Here is an 18,873-nt window from a genome sequence, read left to right as displayed (position 1 = left end):
CAACAAGGCTCTCTCATTCATTATGAAGCGATTCATAAATGGAATCCAATAATGTTCTCATATTAAAACAAGGCTGCAATCTTAGGCATGTTTACATGACAAGTTAACTCCATAAAAATCACCAGGACTCACTTCAGATAAAATATGCTTAGTATGGGAGTGTTAAGGTGAAATATATTGCTATTTCTCTTTCAGAGAGATAACATGTGAAACAAAATTCCCTTCTCCCTTCAGGGTAGTGGGAGAGAGGAAAGTGAGCAGGGGAACAGACAACTTTCTACCAGTAGACTACATTTCAACCATACAAAAGCCAGAGGATTGTGTATGAACAGCTCACTTCATCCTCCATCCAGGCATCATCACAATTCTAAGGACATGTTTCAATGTGGATGGGTGTGGACTGGCATAGGGAGAGGCCCCATTGACCAGTCTGAGAGGCCTGATTTGGCCCCTGTGTTTGTGGTTCCCCGTTCCTCTGTTACATGGTAAGGAAGCCTGAGAGGAGACCATCTGGTTCTCCAGAATGCCAAGCCATTGCTACAGTCCCTGGCAGCTGCTCACTCCAGATTCTCCTGAAACATCTTTCTCCCCCCCTCCCCCCCGTCATAATCCACAATCATCTAATTTTCCAACATTCTGGGGAACTCTTCCTTCCACCAGAACCCCCGCCCAGTATCCGCATTCCTGCGTTCCTTGGCCCCCACCCCAGGCTACCTCACTGCCATGCATCCTGTTTCCTAGAGACATAGCAAGGGCCTGAGTCACGCCACCGATGGCTTCTGCAGGTGACGGAAGGCTAACAATAGCCAACAAAGGGAGGATGTCTCCCTTGCGCACGCTCCCGGGCCAACCTGGAAAGCATCCTGCCACAGTCCTTCGAGGAAACTCCGAACGGAGGACAGCAGCGCAGATGAGCTTGGCAGCTCAAATGAACGTGCCTTTTCCAAGGAAATTCTATTTCCTGTTTGCAAAAGAATGTTTTGTTTGGGGGTGGAAGGGATGATGGGGCTGAGGGAACTGCCCTCCGAAGCAGGTGCTTGGCAGGGGCACAATCTCCACACCTTGCAACTAGGGATGGAGCAGAAATTTACTTTGGCTTGCACTTAAAGGAGAACCTACCTGATTGCCAAACCAATGCATCCATTTGTTAGAAATTTGCCCTTCTCTTAATTTTGCGGTGCAGTTCTCCTACCAAAGAAGGCATAGAAAAATTCATATATGCAGGGAAACTGTGCACAAAGATGCATATGTATCTGAAAGCAGCGTATAAGAATGCATCATAATGTGGAAAAATTGTTTACAAAAATCTTTTCATTGGTCAAAACCCACACACAGAAATGTGTCCATTAGGAGAAATTTGTACTAAAATACTGAAAATATTACTATTTATAGTGGTCCTGGAAGTTTTATTAAATGCAATAAGACAAAATAAGCAAATTAAAGGGGTGACATTAGGTGTTAACGAATATAAGGTAAAGGCCTTTGCGGATGATGTGGTGGTAACTCTGGAAGATCCGATAGAAAGTATAAAAGAAGTACTGGAAGAGATGGAACAATTTGGGAAACTATCAGGATTTAGATTGAATAAGAGGAAGACTAAAATGATAGTGAAAAATTTGGACCAAGACAAAATTGAAGTATTAAAACAACAAACGGAAATTGAGGTAGTCAAGAAGATTAAATATTTGGGAATTTGGCTCTCGGATAAGAATATAGATTTATACCAATACAATTACATCCCTATGTGGAAAGATATAAAGAAGGATCTGGAGGTTTGGAATAGATTGAAACTATCACTATGGGGAAGAATATCAATGGTAAAAATGATGGTGCTCCCTAAGTTATTATTTTTATTCCAAACTTTACCCATATTAAAAGGCACAAAAATTTTTGGGGAATGGCAAAAGGTAATATCAAGATATGTCTGGGAAGGAAAGAAGCCCAGAATTAGATTTAAGTTATTGACGGAAGCAAAGGAGAGAGGAGGCTTCGGCCTCCCAGACATGAGATTGTACTATGAGGCAGCGTGCCTGTGTTGGGTGAAAGATTGGGTAAAATTGGAAGACAAAGAACTATTAGATTTGGAGGGGTTCAATAACAAATTTGGGTGGCACGTATACCTATGGTGTGATAAAAAGAGGTTACATAAGGGATTTGGAAATCATATTTTTAGAGGAGCATTAATAGAGGTCTGGGATAGATATAAAAACATATTAGAACCAAAAGTCCCACATTGGCTATCTCCGTTAGAAACTATGTGTGTTAAGAAAATTAATATGAGAGGAAAGTGGGGAACATATGGAGAAATGGTCATTAATGAAGGAGGGAAGTGGAAAATGAAATCATATGACCAAGTTAAAGCATTAACATATGATTGGTTACACTACTTTCAAGTAAATGAAATGTTTAAAAAAGAGTTGAAGGAAAGGGGGTATGTAGAAAAAGAATCAATTTTTCAAAAAGAGATAATAAATAGTGAATTTAAAAACCTATCAAAAATGTATAAAATAATGTTAGAGTGGCACACGAAGGATGAGGAGGTGAAGTCAGTGATGGTGCAATGGGCAAAGGATTTGGGATACAATATTCAATTGGGGGATTGGGAAAGGTTGTGGAAAGAGAATATAAAATTTACAGCTTGTATGACATTGAAAGAAAACATGATGAAAATGCTTTACAGATGGTACCTGTCACCTGTGAGACTGGCAAAGATGTACAAAGTAGATAACAAATGCTGGAAATGTAAACTTAAAGAAGGTACATTCTTCCACCAGTGGTGGGAGTGTAAGAAAGTTAAAAGCTTCTGGGAAGAAATCTATAACGAGATGAAAAAGATATTGAGGTATACTTTTGTGAAAAGACCAGAGGCTTTTTTATTAGGTATTGTAAGGAAGGACATCAGAAGAAAAGACCGAAAATTTTTCCAGTATGCTGTAACAGCTGCCAGAATAGTATTGGCTCAGAGGTGGAAGCAGGAGGAAATTCCAAGGGTAGAAGAATGGAGAGCAAAGTTAATAGAATATGCAGAATTGGACAAATTAACAGGGAAGATTAGATATACAAAAGACCAAAAATTTATAGAAGACTGGGAGAAATTTGTGTGTTATCTGGAAAATAATTATGGTGTAAATACAACGCTGGTGGGGTTTAAAGAGGCTTTGTAAAGAACCAACGAATATTGTTTAATAGAAATATAGGAGGAAAGGAGGTGTAAATGGCAATATGGAAGAATGGAATGTGTACTAAAAGAATAACTATGAAAGAATGTCAGCGACGTTGAAGGAAGTCGAAAATGCATATGATTTGTTGTAAAACGGATAATGTATAATGAGTTGGATTTAATAAAAGCATAAAAAAAAAAAATACTGAAAATAGTGTTACAAAACCTGGGTGTCTGCTGAGTGGTGGCAAAAGCCCATGGACTCCTAGGTACGTACACTGGGTCTGTGTCCCTTTGGAGAATGGAAGTCATGGCGGAGACTGTCGTGCTTTAAGAAATAGGGTTTAGTCACCTATTTACACCTTCAGTCTACATGGAGGGAGTCCAGATCTTACAGCATAGGCATTTCAAGAGGCAGCAAGGCAGGCAGCCTCCAGTCTGCTTCTGCCAAAGATGGATCCAAGACCTTGTCATGTTGATGGCCCTCAATTGTTCTATTGATAGCCATAGCTCAGCCAAGTTGGTTTGCATAAGCCAGCCCAGGAATTCCTCTGCAGCTTGTATTTCTCCCTTCCCACCCCAAATAATCACAATCCTAGAATTTATTGATTTCTAGGGTTTACCCTAAATCTATAACAATACTAACAAGGCTTTTTAAAGATAATGAATTTATTAACTTGCATCAGACAACTGAATTTAAGATAGGGGAACTGGTAAACGGAGAGAACCAAAACACCCTTACTTGCAGCTCATGCTGGCAAATACCCCTTATCCCCAAAGGGACGGATACCATCACAGCCCCATTAAGGTCTTCAGAAAATGTGCTCAGCACACAAGCTCCTTTATTTCTGTAAAAATCATTATTATCAGACTTGACATGTTGGGTCAGGCAATTGGTACTTCTAGTTCCAGGGTTCAGTTGCCAGCAGCCCCAGGAAAATTCATAAACAGGACAAGACAGCAACATTCACCCACTAATAGTAAGGGAAACCAGCAGAAAGGCTCTCTCAGCACATTTGCTCCAAGACTCAAGAGGCACTTAAGGAAACGTTGCGGCTCTAGACAGGGGGCTTCCAGAACTCCAGTTCTCACCCAGCAGAGGGGCTTTGTATCAGCTCCTCCTTTCAAGAGGTGGGGTGGGGGACACCCCCCCTTCAGAGTGGGTTGAGGGACATCACCACCGCCTTTCACCACCACTCCAGTGACAAAGCTGGATGGCCGAAGGCCTCCCTTCTCACTGGCTTAGCATGAGGGGAGGTGTTCCACATAGCTTTGCCCTTAGTCTCCTCCTGCCCCTGAAGGCCAATGAGACCAGCAGCAAAGCTAGGCAGTGGAACAGAGGTGATGGCACTAAATACATATTACTTAAAAATGAATTTAATTCTGAACATGTCATAAGGGGAGTTTTATATAGCTCATCAACATCAGTGTAAAATCATTTCAAGTTTTATCCTGGTGACTTAAGTTTTTCAAACTGGGTTTACTAACCTTCTGTGTTCACAGTAGGGCCATCTAGATTTCTCTTCACTGCCAACTGCTCTCTATGCTACTACAGAGATTCTACCTGGAGTCAGAACGGCTACAGCAATTGCCAAGGTTGGGGGGGGGGAGATTATGGTTACACTGATGTTGATGAGCCTCTTGGGGGGTGCCGCATAAGGTGGCTGCCTCACCCCACCTCATGTGTGGGCCGGCTCTGTCTCTATATACCCAGAGAGTTTTGGTGGTATCCACCCACATTTTACTCAGAGCGGACCCTAACTTAGGTTCTACTCTGAATAGACTCAGAGTAGAACCTAAGTTAGGCCCATTCATTTCAGCGGGTCTACTCTTGAGTAAAGCTTAGCTGAATACTATTGTTATTATCCGTTATTACAACTCCTTTGCCATAAGGTCCAAGGGCAGGCTGTAGAAACATAAAAAAATCAATATTAAAATCAATTAAAACAAATGACTGTGCAGCCAGATGAAATTGGATGGATCCTAAGAATTATATAACTCAGGTGTCAAAGGCCAAGGTAAAGAGAATTGGCGGAAATGACTGGCAGAATCCGAGACCAGGGAGAAGAGTCGGTGGAAGAAGATTGGAGGAAATTTAAAGACTATTTACAGAAATATTGCAAAATTGAGGAATGTTAGAATGATGTTGGATTGAAGTTAAGTGGTTTCTAGCTGTAATGGTTTAAAAGAATATGGAAAAACTGGATTTTTAATAGGTAAAAATTTAATGTTATAATATATTAAGATTAAAGATCAGGATAATAAGGAGGGAAAGGAATTGCTGAACTAATAAATTGAACTGGAATACAAAAAAGGGAGGTATGAGGAGGTCCGGGAAACAAGTAAATGAAAGATAAGTGATGTAAAGATGGAATTATTTTTAACTGTTTTTTATTGCCTATTTTTTATTTTTCATTTTTCATTATGTAATACTGTGAAAACTTTAATAAATATTTATATATGTATATAAAAGGCCAAGGTAAAGAAGTGTATCTTCAGAACACAGGGAAAGCTACACCATGACAGTTCAAGACACACTTCTGTGGGGATGGAATTCCACAGCTCGGTGTCAAGTATCAATTAAATATCAACATGATGGACAGCAGTAGATGGTGCCCATTGGGACTGGAAGGGCAGAAAGCGTGGAGACCAACAGGAGATGAAGCCAGACCCAATGACAGGCAGAGCCCCTACCCAATTGGCTATCAGCAAGAAGACAGACAAGTGGAGACTGGCTGAGGACAGTCCGAAGTTGGTGGTAACAACAACAACAACAACAACAACAACAACAACAACAATTATTTATACCCTGGTAGTGTCCCAGTTGTCTTAATGGAGCAGCATCCACTAATTACAATTTAATTAACTGTTTCCAGTTAATTAGTCTTTTCCAGCAAAAACAACCAAGAGTCTCGTGGCATCTTAAAGATTAACATGTTCATTATGACATAAGCTTCTGTGGGCTGCAGCATCTCAGAGGCATGATATTTCACAGACTAAAACCTGGTACATATCTATAACTCAGGGAAACATTTCATGCATCTGAAGAAGTAGACTAGGTCCCGCCCGCCCTTGGAAAAAAGCAGGTGGGCCCCCACGGCCCTTCACTTCATCAAATCTGGCCCTTTTTGAAAAACGTTTGGACACCACTGCGCCCTTTAGCCCTGAGCTATGAGCCTTAGAAGCTACCCACCACCTCCAAAGTTGCCTAAGGGGAATCACCAAGCCATTTTCCTGTTTTCCCTTCTCAACCTTAGCGTGAGATGGCCAAATTAATTGAACCAATTATTCTGTTTAACAAACCACTGTCCACAAAAAAACAGTGTGAAGTAGGCAAGAACCTACCCCACCCTGCCTTCCCTTCCCAAACCATGGCAAACTGGTGAAAATAACTGCACCAAAGTGACCCCCAATAGCAGTGGCTACATCTTCCTGCAAGTTACTCATATTTGAAGAGAATGAATTTCTTCAGCAAGGAAGATACAAGAATGTCTCACATGTCCTCAGCAATAGCAGCCTATCCGTATGTGCCTAATAAGTCCTAGAAAACTGCCTCCATATTTTGCTTTCTAACTTTCTTTAGTGATGTCAGATTTAGCTTCCATTTTTGTTTATAAAGGTAAACCAGAGTCTGGGACTCCTGCTGGGGGTTGGGGGAGAGGGAAGCAGACATTATTCCAAGTTTTACCCCCAAATTAACTTAACTCACCTTTAGTTCACCCTATATGCAGGTTAGAGAGCTTTAAAAGTTCTTTCCACAGCGGGTGTTCCCACCACGGAAAACATTTCTAAGCCCTCCACTTTGCTTACTGGGCTCTGGGAAGGTTGCACGCAGGCTCTGGGTGCCTTAGTGAGATCACATGAGATCTTGAACGGTCCTGTGAGATCTTGTGCTGGCTCCAGAAGGTAAGATGGCACACATAGGGTGATGGTTCCAAGGAATTGTTCTGGCTTTACACGATTTTGCTTTTCCATGCTACTCCTCTGGAATGTAACCCCTACGGAAAATGCAATCCTCCTATATTATATAAATCTGCCTTATATTGGGTCAAGACACTAATCCATGTATCCCACTTTCCTCTGCTCTGACTGATAGGGATCCTCCAGGATCGCACGTGGGTATCTTTCCCTGCACTTCTGTTGTGAGGTAGGGATGGGTAAATCTGTCAATTCTGGTTTTCTCTCAGCTTCTAATTTTGCCAATCCTAAATTCAGTTCACCACATTTTCGTATCAGTCTGCAGTTACAATTTTTGAAGTCCTCGTGAAAACTTGTCAGCATTTTAGTGCAATTGTTGTTTTTTAATAATATGCACATTAAGAGGTAAAGGTAAAGGGACCCCTGACCATTAGGTCCAGTCATGGCCGACTCTGGCGTTGCAGTGCTCATCTCGCTTTACTGGCCAAGGAGCCGGCGTACAGCTTCCGGGTCATGTGGCTAGCATGACTAAGCCGTTTCTGGCAAACCAGAGCAGCCATTTACCTTCCCGCCGGAGCGGTACCTATTTATCTACTTGCACTTTGACGTGCTTTCAAACTGCTAGGTTGGCAGGAGCAGGGACCGAGCAACAGGAGCTCACCCCGTTGTGGGGATTTGAACCACGACCTTCTGATCGGCAAGTCCTAGGCTCTGTGGTTTAACCCCCAGTACCACCTGCATCCCTTATTAATTAATTAATATGCACATTACTTGCATGCAATTTTCTCCAACATAATGCATTATTGTGTGTTATTTCCCCCCCAATATAAGGTTTTCATGTTTGCATTTTTGTACATACTGTTTGCTGGGAGAACTACAAGATTTGGATATGGGCACATCTGAAAAGCAAGGCTCATATTTCAGGAAGTATGAAGGTTCATGGAAAAATGTAAACTGAATCACATTTTTCTCCCACCCTTAAATTCTGATATCCTTTTAACTGGTGATGGGAAGGATTGAACCTGGGGAATGTGTGCTCTACCACTGAGCAAAAAAGATGGATAATTATTTCGCAGAGGGAGTGTTGGGCACTGATTTGAGAATTACATCTGAAACAGAAACACTCTATTCCAACTTATCAGTAGCAATCCTTATGTTCCACTTGTAATAATGCCCTTAATTGCTCCATAACAGACAGATGTTGGCAAGAGAAGTTTTTCCCCTGGCATGATGATGCAGCAATGGAAAATTTCACCTGCTGGTTTCTACCTGTTATGCCACGGCACAGGGCCTCAGTCCACAAAAGACAGTGTCATACTTTGCTTTTAGTATGCCATTCAACAAGTGCCTGGAATGAACATAAATATAGACCACCTAATCCCTGATCTATTATTATTTCACATTGCACTTTTATTCTACCTTCGCTCCACAGAGGTCAGAGCTTCACCCATTTAATTTTTATCATCATAACAACAACTGACCCAGAGCTTCAATGCCATCATGACAAAACAGAGATTTGAACCAGGGTCTCCCAAATGTAGTCCAACATGCCAGCCATTACACCAAAGGTTGGAAATCAGTGACCTTCCAGGTGTTGGTGGATTACGACTCCCATGATCCCTGCATATTAGCCATACTAACTAGGGACAATGGGAGTTGTTCACCTGGAGAGCCACATGTCCCCCATCCCTGTGCCACACACTATACTGGATCTGGGGCTGATTCACCCATGCATTTTTCATCATGTGATCACTGCAGCTTCCACTGAGGCCTCACATGTAAGTGTGAGTCTTTACAGATCAAATAGCAGAAAAAGCTTCCATGTCATCTTAAGCACACAGTGTATTTCAGCGTGGAGCCAGTTCACACTTTCGGTTACTGGTCAGCATCTGTTTGCTGAGTAACCCAGTAAGGAGAAACCAAGTGATGTAAAGGGATGTATGAACCGGTGCTTTGTGTTCCTGGCTTTATTTTAGTCCTGTGAAAAGGATCAGGGATTTCTGGATCAAGGGTTGGGGGGAAATCCTAGGAGCTTTATGCTCCCTTCTTCAGCAGCGTTTCCAGGTATCAGCAGGCATATTGGAAAGACAGAAAAGTTGATGATCTGCCTCTTCAAAGCTTAACCCCTTTCCCCTCCAAGAAACCGATTAGTGGCAATCTCTAGCGCTGGGATATAAGGACATTAACCAGCAGCCTGGGGAAGTTTATAGGAATGAAAGGCTCAGAATCACTGACAAAGGGTGAGAGGTGCTGGCCCTGCCCTGTGGCCTAACAGGCCATGACCTCTGACCTGGTTGTAAATGGTGATACTTTACAGGCTAAGCTGAGCAGCCAAGGAAGCACACACACAACCCTCCTCGGCTGTATTTTTGACCTGGCTGAGCGACCGCAAGTTGTTTGCTGAAATGCCTTCTTCCTATCCTTGCACAGCTGCATCCAAGCCCAAGCGTCATCATGAGGCTGCCCAGGGAAACCCTTTTTTGTAATCCTCCCAGGGTTTGAACTAGAAAATCTGGTAACAGTCCCCTGATAGGAACTTAAAGCAAAACGGGCACTTGTGCTGCTAGCTCAGTCAATTTATGTTGGTGTCACCCCTCTCCTGTGGCCATCTGTTTATGCTCAGCTTAAGTAGAACATGTTCACAGCTCACAATCCATGCAGGTAAGGATCAATAAACAGCATTCGCTGCTGACCCCAGAGTCATATTTGGGAAAGGACATAGATCTCTCCAATGAAGGTATTAGAATGTTGCTTTCCAAATGCTGCCAAGTTATTCAAATCATGCAAAACTGCACACATACACCCATACATTTTTTATCATTTATAACTTGTACTTGGTTGAATATATTAGAAAGAGATCATTTGTTCGTTCGTTTCCTCCAGAAAAGGAGTGTTTGGTGCAAGGTATTTAGAGGAGTTTCGATGCACTGAAATGCTAAGTAAGTCAGGGTTCAAGTTTAGAGTTTCCAACAGGTCAGAACAAAGTAAAATTTAAAAAACTTAAAAACTGCCCATTTTCCTGATGTTTGCTATGCAGAAGTCAACAAGTAAAGGCTACTTGCTCGTTGAGCCAGAAGGAATTGCTGTTAACAGAACAGCTTCAGTTCAAAGTTGGCAGCCCTATTTTAGTTCCATCTCTTATGTGGTGTTACTCTATGGAAGTACTGGGAAAGTCAGTCTCCAGCTGCCTCATCACTTTTTAGTTTTGTTTCACCTGATATGATACATTGGCATATCTTTGGCTACTACTATTTGTTTATATTATTATATGTATCAGAGCAGACCCTCCAAGTGTCCTTATTTTCCAGGGACATCCCTGATTTAGAGAAGCTGTCTCAGTTTCTGGAATGTCCTACTTTTCCTTAGGACGTCCCTATTTTCATTGGAGAAATGTTGGATGGTATGGAGTTTTCCAACCCTTGAGCCATCCTTGAGTTGGGGAACTTTTTAATCCTGAGGGCCACATTCCCTTCTGGGAAGCCTTCCAGGGGCCATATCAGTAGTGGGTGGGACCAGAGGAAGAAGCGAGCAGAACAACGAAGGCAAATTTTGCCTTTTATAGGCTTTCTGCACCTTTTCTCTACCTAGATGGGCAAAATCCCAAAGGCATTATCTTATGAGGTGGTGTGGCTTGGGAAGAATTTTAAGCGGCATAGAGTTAAGCCTAGATGGCCATATTTAGTACCCAGCCCAACGCTTCCCCACTTATTTTATATATAAAGAACTTATAAGGCTTTCCACTCTATAAATACTCAGTATCTGTGGGACAAAACGCCAAACACAAATATGGACTTGATATTTTTTGTTTCAGATGGAAGCTCTCTATAGTGGTACCTCGGGTTAAGAACTTAATTCGTTCTGGAGGTCCGTTCTTAACCTGAAACTGTTCTTAACCTGAAGCACCACTTTAGCTAATGGGGCCTCCTGCTGCTGCTGCGCCGCCACTGCATGATTTCTCTTCTCATCCTGAAGCAAAGTTCTTAACCCAAGGTACTATTTCTGGGTTAGCGGAGTGTGTAACCTGAAGCGTATGTAACCCGAGGTACCACTGTATTCAGAAACCTGTTTGAAGGTCCAAATGGATTAAAATTATTCAGAAAGCCCATAGGTATTCAAATTCTAGACAATGTTTTGCCAAGAAATGACAAAAATACTCAAGCTTCCCAAAAATACTCAAGCTTCCCAAAAATACTCAAGCTTCCCAAAAATACTCAAGCTTCCCAAAAATACTCAAGCTTCCCAAAAATACTCAAGCTTCCCATTCCAACTTCATTGCAGCTTTGATTACGAAATCTATGGGATGTTGAAAGGAAGTCCTGACGTGGATATACGTGGCTTACGTGCCCCAGAGTGGAAAACCTTGCAGGATTTGCTACTTCTGGTTTTGTTCTGGAGTTTAGCTTGAGTTGAAGAAGTAACTCATAAATTACCATGTTGCCAAAGGCTTGGATGACCCTGAAAAATTATGTGTTGTTTTGTGGGATTTTATCTTATATGGAACAAATACACACACACAAGATTCCCTCCCCACAGTGTAACGTGAATACAATGTACATTACGGGCCTTTTAGTTTAATATTTGCTACACCAGCTTCATTCAGGTGGAATGTTTCTTCGAAGATCAGCAGGAGCAGCGGCTATGAATAGCGGGTGCAGCACATTAAATATTCATATTGCTTTTTAATTGAATTTAATGCTTCTTTTCTTTCTTATAGTGTATTTTATTACTTTATATTTTGTTTCATAATGCATTCTATGAAATTCAATTTGCAATACAATAAAATACAATATAAGTAATAAAAGAAGCAATAAAAATACAATTAAAGCCATACAGCATCTAGCAGAGCAATTGCTACTACAGGCAGAAAAATCATTTAAGTGGTCCGTCAAGACCCTAAGCAATTTTCAAGTGGTCTGGGGGGTTGGGGAAGCTTAGAAACCACTGCTGTACACTGATTGGCAGCAGTTTCTCCAGGGTTTCGGGTAAGAGTCTACTTCAGACTTTTTTTGGAGATGCAAAACATGAAAAGCAGATGGTTTATCATTGAGCTATGTCCATTCTCCAAGGAATAAACTAAAAAGACGAAGCATCCAAATCATCCAGTCCCCCTCACCTAATGTTTGGATACCTGTGCAGAATTAAATGTTACCTGGTAATATTATCCCTATCTCTGGCATAAAATGAGTAGCAAAATATGAGACCTTTTCCCCTGCCCAATAATTTTGAACAGTGCTGTGGGGGAAGATGATGCTAGGCTGAGTTATCTAGATTGCCATTAAATGAATTAAGATCCTCAAACAGCAGGCTGGTCGCCATATGAATGGCAGGCTAGAGAAGTGGCCAGTCAGGATGCTATTTTTAATTACTAGCAGCAGTGGAAAGAAAACCCTCGCCTCCTTGTTGCCATGACAACTTTAGTTCCCATCAACCTGAAACTTGGGTTGCCATAGCGACATGAACTGCCAAGCCACTTTCCATCACCAGGCCCCAATAAGGAATCAAGATGGCTCCTAAAGTAGTTAGTTGGAAGTTCTCCATACCTGAAAATCTTGGGTGCTGCTATTTCTCCAGGGTGGTGGTAGAGGGAGAAACCAATCATTGCTTATTTGCCTATGATAATTAATATAAATGTCAAAGCACCCCCTTGATTGAACTGAGATTGATTTTAAACGCATTAAAAACCATTTCCTGAAAAATAACACTGTTATATGACGCCCATTTGATGGCTAACGCACGTTAAACGGGGGCTTCCTCCTTTCAAAGGAAACCCCAGCATTTCAGCATGTCTCCAGCATTAGTTTTGCATTTCTCTGTAATAAAGTCCCCCGAAATCCCTATAAAAGTGGGGCCTTGCTTCTCAGAACCCCATAATGGAGCTATCCTCCACTCAATACAGTCTCCATCAAACGCAGGAAGTGTGGCATGAAAATGTAATAAATAATCAATAACTCTGTTCCAGGTCAGGAGAAGATCATTACTTCATGTGTCACAGGTTCAAGCCTTGCTAGTAAACTCAGGGGTTCTGGGATGGATCCTTGACTTATATTAGGGCCTTCCTGCTCACCTGCATGAACACCAAATCTGAGATCTAGGGGCTGCCCCTGGTAATATCATGGGGCTGAGCCCTGGAGACAGAGGTTAATTGGGAGAGGGAAACAGTGGAGGGAAGACACCCCGCCCCACTTCAGAGTAATTTGTAGGCAGGGAGAGTCCACCCATGAGGTAAGGTGAGGTGACTGCCTCATGCAGCAGGATCCACAGTGGCAGTAGACCTGGCCTCCAGGGAATGCATTGCCTGCTGCTGCTGTGGTAAAACAGCAGCTGTGGCACACTCCTTGGAGGCCGGATCTGTCGCCTCTTTGGCAGCTGCTCCCCAGTGCCACATGTGCAGCAGCCTCTTGGTGACTGGGGGCATGGCTCTTCTTCTCCCACCCTTGATCTCATTGTAGATCTTTGGTCCCCCTTTGTTCTTAGTGTCGCTCTTCACTCACCCCTTCTTCCCTGGTGGAGGGAGTCAACATTTTATGGTTCACTACCTAGCAGTTCGAAAGCACCCCCGGGTGCAAGTAGATAAATAGGTACCGCTTACCAGCGGGAAGGTAAACGGCGTTCCGTGTGCTGCGCTGGCTCGCCAGATGCAGCTTTGTCACGCTGGCCACGTGACCCGGAAGTGTCTGCGGACAGCGCTGGCCCCCGGCCTATAGATGTGAGATGGGCGCACAAACCCCAGAGTCTGTCAAGACTGGCCCGTTCGGGCAGGGGTACCTTTACCTTTACCTTTTTACAGGAGTAAAAATGTATTGGGTTGGCCCTGTTTGCAGCCAGCTCCTGCTTCCTGCTGTACTGAAGCTTGCAAGTTACAGTCTTCTTCTTCTTCTTCTTCTTCTTCTTCTTCTTCTTCTTCTTCTTCTTCTTCCATTTAAATAAAGGTATTTTCACTCATGCTGGAGGAGACTCTTGAGAGTCCCATGGACTGCAAGAACATCAAACCTATCCATTCTTAAGGAAATCAGCCCTGAGTGCTCACTGGAAGGAGTGAAGCTGAGACTCCAATACTTTGGCCACCTCATGAGAAGAGAAGACTCCCTGGAAAAGACCCTGATGTTGGGAAAGATGGAGGGCACAAGGAGAAGGGGATGACAGAGGACGAGATAGTTGGACGGTGTTCTCGAAGCTACAAACATGAGTTTGACCAAACTGCGGGAGGCAGTGGAAGACAGGAGTGCCTGGCGTGCTCTGGTCCATGGGGTCACGAAGAGTTGGACACGACTAAACGACTAAACAACAACAACAATTTTCACTCACCTGCAGATCCAATTCCATCACCTGGAAGGGACCAGGTAGACCTGGAGGCTTTTGGTCAGAAATGGAGGTCTGGCAACCGTAGTTCCAGCGTTCAGCCCCAGCTATGAAAGCAGAGTCTTGACATCAATTAATCGCAAAGGAACCCTAACATAACAGTATGTTCTAGCCCTGCTGTTGGAAATATAGTAAGGACCAGGCCTGAGTTTTAAAGAGACCTATCTCAGTTAAATCCTCTTTCATCCCCAATATGGGAAAGAGATGTGCGTCTTTGTGTGCTTGTGCAGAACCCCCTAAATTTTGTACAGTGGAAATGTACCCATTTTGCGTTTGACTCTGCCCACCACTGGAATGTGGTCCCCAGAAGCTTACACTTAAGGGAATGTGGCCCTTAGGCTGAAAAGGTTTCCCCATCTGTGAGGCAGGTAGATGAAAACTAGAAGATAGAGAAATAGACAGATATCCCTAGGATGGCAACGGGAATCAGAAGGGGGCCATTTCTCAAGAGTAGAGAGCATATTCCTTGGATGACAGCAGTCCCTGGTTCATTCCTTGCCATCACCAGACTCACAGCTACCAGGGCTGAGGGGAACCCCCTTTGAAGTTGCTAACTAGACACCACAGACGCAGTAGGAAGCACCAGGCTAGATCCACCAGAGGTTTAACTCAAAGCAGGACCACTTCATAACTGTTACTTCCTTGAACAGCCTTCTTCCTTGCAGAAGTATTCATTCAACCAGGGAACGCCTGCGCTCTCCGCTGCCTCACAGCAGAACATGTTTCACTGCCATCCTGCAAACCTCCCTTTTGCTTTTCACAAAAGGGCCTCAGCACCTTCCTGAGAGCACCAGCACCTGGCCAATATACAATGCGACTGGACTGCCACCTAGTGGTACGTCCAAGATGCTTCCAGGTAGTCATTTATTATTATACGGGACATTTTGTTATTTTAAATTATTTGTTCCCTTTATTGCAGGACTCTGTTTTGTCGTCGTGCTTTGCTGCACTGATGGATACAACCATATCCTTTGGTCTTTGGATCCTGTGCCACTATTCCTAGACAAAATAGGGTCAAGGGAAACTGCCTAGGCAGACCAATAGATCATCTAGCTCACTATTGTCCACACTGCCTGAAAGCCCACCTGGTGGGGGGGGTGTTTGAACCCGGGACCTTCTGCATGCGAAGCAGATGATCCGTCAGTGAACTATGGCTCCTCCTAACATCAATGCAGGAGACTCGCAGGAGACCCTCCAGCGAGGTGTTTGGACATTTGTTGAGATATGGAATAAGAAAAGTTGACAAATTTTCTCTACCATTAGTGTAAAAAGAATAAGACTCCAAGTTACATAGAATGCTTTGTCAGGCAGCTTCCACACCTAAGTACTTAGCAGTTTGAGACTTTGGCCTCCCCATAGCTTTCTTTCCTGTGTTCCATCATAATGTTAAGATAGGCATTCTTCTGTCTTGCCCCCACCCCACTCTTGACTAAACCTTACTGTCTTTCCCTATTCCATCCCTATTCCTATACTATTTTAGGTTGGATTGGTGGGGACTGGATTTAAGCACTGCCTGACACTGCCCCCCCCCTCAGGCCATCACTGCCCCTCCCCCCCCAGTTAGCCTTACTCCTGGCCCATCTCAAAACAGCAACATAAAAGCACCACCACATTTCAAGCAATCTCTGCAAGTCCATTAACTTTTGGTCATCAGACGTCTTTTGGTTTCAACAGATTGCTGAACAAATGGCTGGATTTTGAGAATGTACAGATGTTTGGCTAAGGATAAGTCCTTCCCCTCCCACATCTTTTTTTGGATTCTAGGAAAACAAAACAATAAACAGCTTGAGACACAATAACAGTTACAGTCACTAGTTTTCCATCCCTGGCCATGGGCAGGGCTCGCTCTTTTTGCTCAGCAAAGAGCAATTAGGGCTGCATATTTCCAATATGAGGGAAATGATCCAAAGGTCCGGTTTTGCTGCTGCAGCCATGTGCGGGATGCCAATGGCCATTCCTGTAGAAGGACGTCAAGCTGTAGAAACTGCAGCTGGACTTGTCTCTCTCTGTCAAGTCCAGCTCCTCAGCTTTAAAGCAGGTGGCCCAATGTCAGCCCCAAGGGAAGAGCTGGAGAATGCCCTTTGGAGACCTTGAGGAGCAGCTCTGCAGCTCCACATGCCGTCAGCCTTCCTGAACGAGAGAGCCTTGCTGTGGACCTCTGTAAAGCAGGCCCCACTGGCAACACGATTCTGCCAAATCAACAGATGCATCATCTGTCGACACAACTTTTATCAGTATGGGGTAGGGATGGGTGGATCTGCCAATTCCAATTCTCTTGATTTCCTGTTTTTCAAAAGACATTTAGTTTTCCATATTTCTGCAATCTGTGGTTAAAAACAACAACAACCTAAAGAAGATTCATCAGCATTTTAGTGCAAATTTCATCTAATAAACCTGTTTTTCTATGCAGTTTTCTATGCACGCCTATGCAGGCCTAATATCTTTGCAAAGCAATTCCCCCTAATATCATGCATTTCTATGTTATTTTCATAAATATACGCAATATTATGCACAAATATGTTCATTTTTGTACACATTACTGGGCAGGAGAAATTGCATTGCAAAATTCAAGCAATGTAAATGTCAAAGGATGGCTGTTCTTTGCTTTGCATATTGTTTCACAAAATGCAAATTTGGTAATTTTGGAATTAAAAGAGAGCTTTCCCCTAGCAAAATTTGCAGATTACCACTGAATCAGAGCAAACATTAATGAGCTTCTCTCCAGATTGACGTTTGCTACAATTTAGCAGACGTTTTTAGTTTCGGGAGGGAAAGTGGTGTGGCAAAGCCACTGAGACCAGTGTCTAGAAAGCACAGGACCAGCACAAGAGTGGATGGGCCCAGAGCAAGCAAAACAAATTCTGCATGTGTACCAGAGGCCTTGGATCTTGAAGCAACTAGAGTTCCCAACTTTTCAGCAGGCTGCTTCCACCCTGTCCTTAACTGTTGCTTGGTGCGCAGCCATTAGCAGACAGCCATGCTAGTGCTGGGAGCTTCACCTGCTCAGGTGAGCTGCAGTTTCCAGTACAATCCTCCAAGTCCAAGTGTGGCAAGGAACTTTCTTCAGAAACAAGGCATTGGCTACCCCAAGCCTGTTCTGCTCACTTTCTGCTGTACCTGATTTCCTAAGCACTTTGCATGTTAAGATTTACAAATGCTTTCAGGAGACTGTGATGCACCAGCTGAGCAAGCAATGGGAAGGAGTTAAAAGTGTTGAGCTGGCCGGCTTCTCTGTGTTGGCAGCCAAGGAAGAGGCTTCCTGGGAAAGCTGCAGTGTAAGGGATTGATTTCCCTTGGAATTTGCCTTTGACTGGGTGAACGTTCTTGATGATACAAGAAGGCTCAGTGGTAGGCGGGAGAGAGTCCTAGCCAACGACAGCAACAATAGCAACAGTTCATTAGAAGCCCCAGCAGAGCCCTCACTATTCCACAAGACAGTTCTAGGTGGTTCCCTAGGACAGGACTCTGTGACGGGGTGGCAGCAGCTGCAGCACATTAGAAGAACGGAGGAAGCAGGCTGCATGCAATTGCCTTCTAACCCCTGGATTCAGCAAGTATTAAAATACTCTCCAGGCTACCTTCCTGTATTGAGGTGATCTCCTGGGTTATGGGCCATTAAGAGAGCAAAGGGAAAATGAGAAGACAACTCAGAGATACTCCTCACTCAACTCAGAGATGGTTAGAATGGCAAAGCTGGAGTTTAAAGTAGGCAGTGATGTGATCTAGAAGAAAAGCAGCAAGCCGGAGAGAGAGTCAAATCAGCATTTGAGATCCATGTTTTATTTCTGCTTGTTTCTTGGGAGAAACAAGACCCTTTGGGGGTGCTGATGCTCTGCACCCCTCCATCACAGCTTAATAAAGCCTCACATATCATAAAGACACCAGTTTCCACTGTGCTTCATTCCAAAAAGAAACACAAACCTTGGGTACCCCCAGAATCCCGCACCGCTCAGAGACTGGTGGCGTGCAACAATATTCAGAAGCTCAGGGAAAGCAAGGAAATGTGAATCCAAAATGTCTGTGGTCTGTCATTACATCTCTGGACAAGTGTTTGTGGATAGATTCAACAGCAGGATTGTTACTTCTGACAGATGCTGCTCACAGTTCACCAGAGAAAAACAGTGTCTCTTTAGACAGTTTCAGGAGTTGAAACTGAAAGGCATTGAAATACCCTCCTTGCATTTGGCAGCAGTTGTTAGCATAGAACTAACAACACCCCTGGAACAGCCTGCAGGTTTTGATTGTGCCCTCCTTTCGCACAGCACTAGCAGTCAAGGGAGAAGCAGACGGAAGATTATCTTAGGCAGCAAAACTCTCGCTAAAATCAGGGAGTGGCTAATGGAAGCTTTTCCAGGAATCTGTGCGTGCATTTCTGCACGTTAGCAGAATCATGAGAGGCTTCCCGCAATGATCATAGAGGGAGGGAGGGAGGGGGG

General features: G+C 43.5%; 1 long non-coding RNA gene across 3 annotated transcripts in view; it reads right to left on the bottom strand.

Annotated features, from left to right (window-relative positions):
* Positions 1–1,118: 1,118 nt before the first annotated feature.
* Positions 1,119–18,873, bottom strand: part of LOC309523649 — a 39,179-nt gene continuing 21,424 nt past the window's right edge. For 2 of the 3 annotated variants that reach the window (XR_014215488.1, XR_014215489.1), the window contains one exon: positions 1,119–1,188. This is a non-coding gene — a long non-coding RNA (uncharacterized lncRNA). The remainder of the gene's footprint in view (positions 1,189–18,873) is intronic. The other variant, XR_014215490.1, reaches the window with a different exon arrangement.

The sequence above is a fragment of the Podarcis vaucheri genome (genome assembly GCF_965113315.1).
Source record: "Podarcis vaucheri genome assembly, chromosome: Z".
NCBI classification, from domain to species: domain Eukaryota; kingdom Metazoa; phylum Chordata; class Lepidosauria; order Squamata; family Lacertidae; genus Podarcis; species Podarcis vaucheri.
This window is presented reverse-complemented; position numbering and strand designations above follow the sequence as displayed.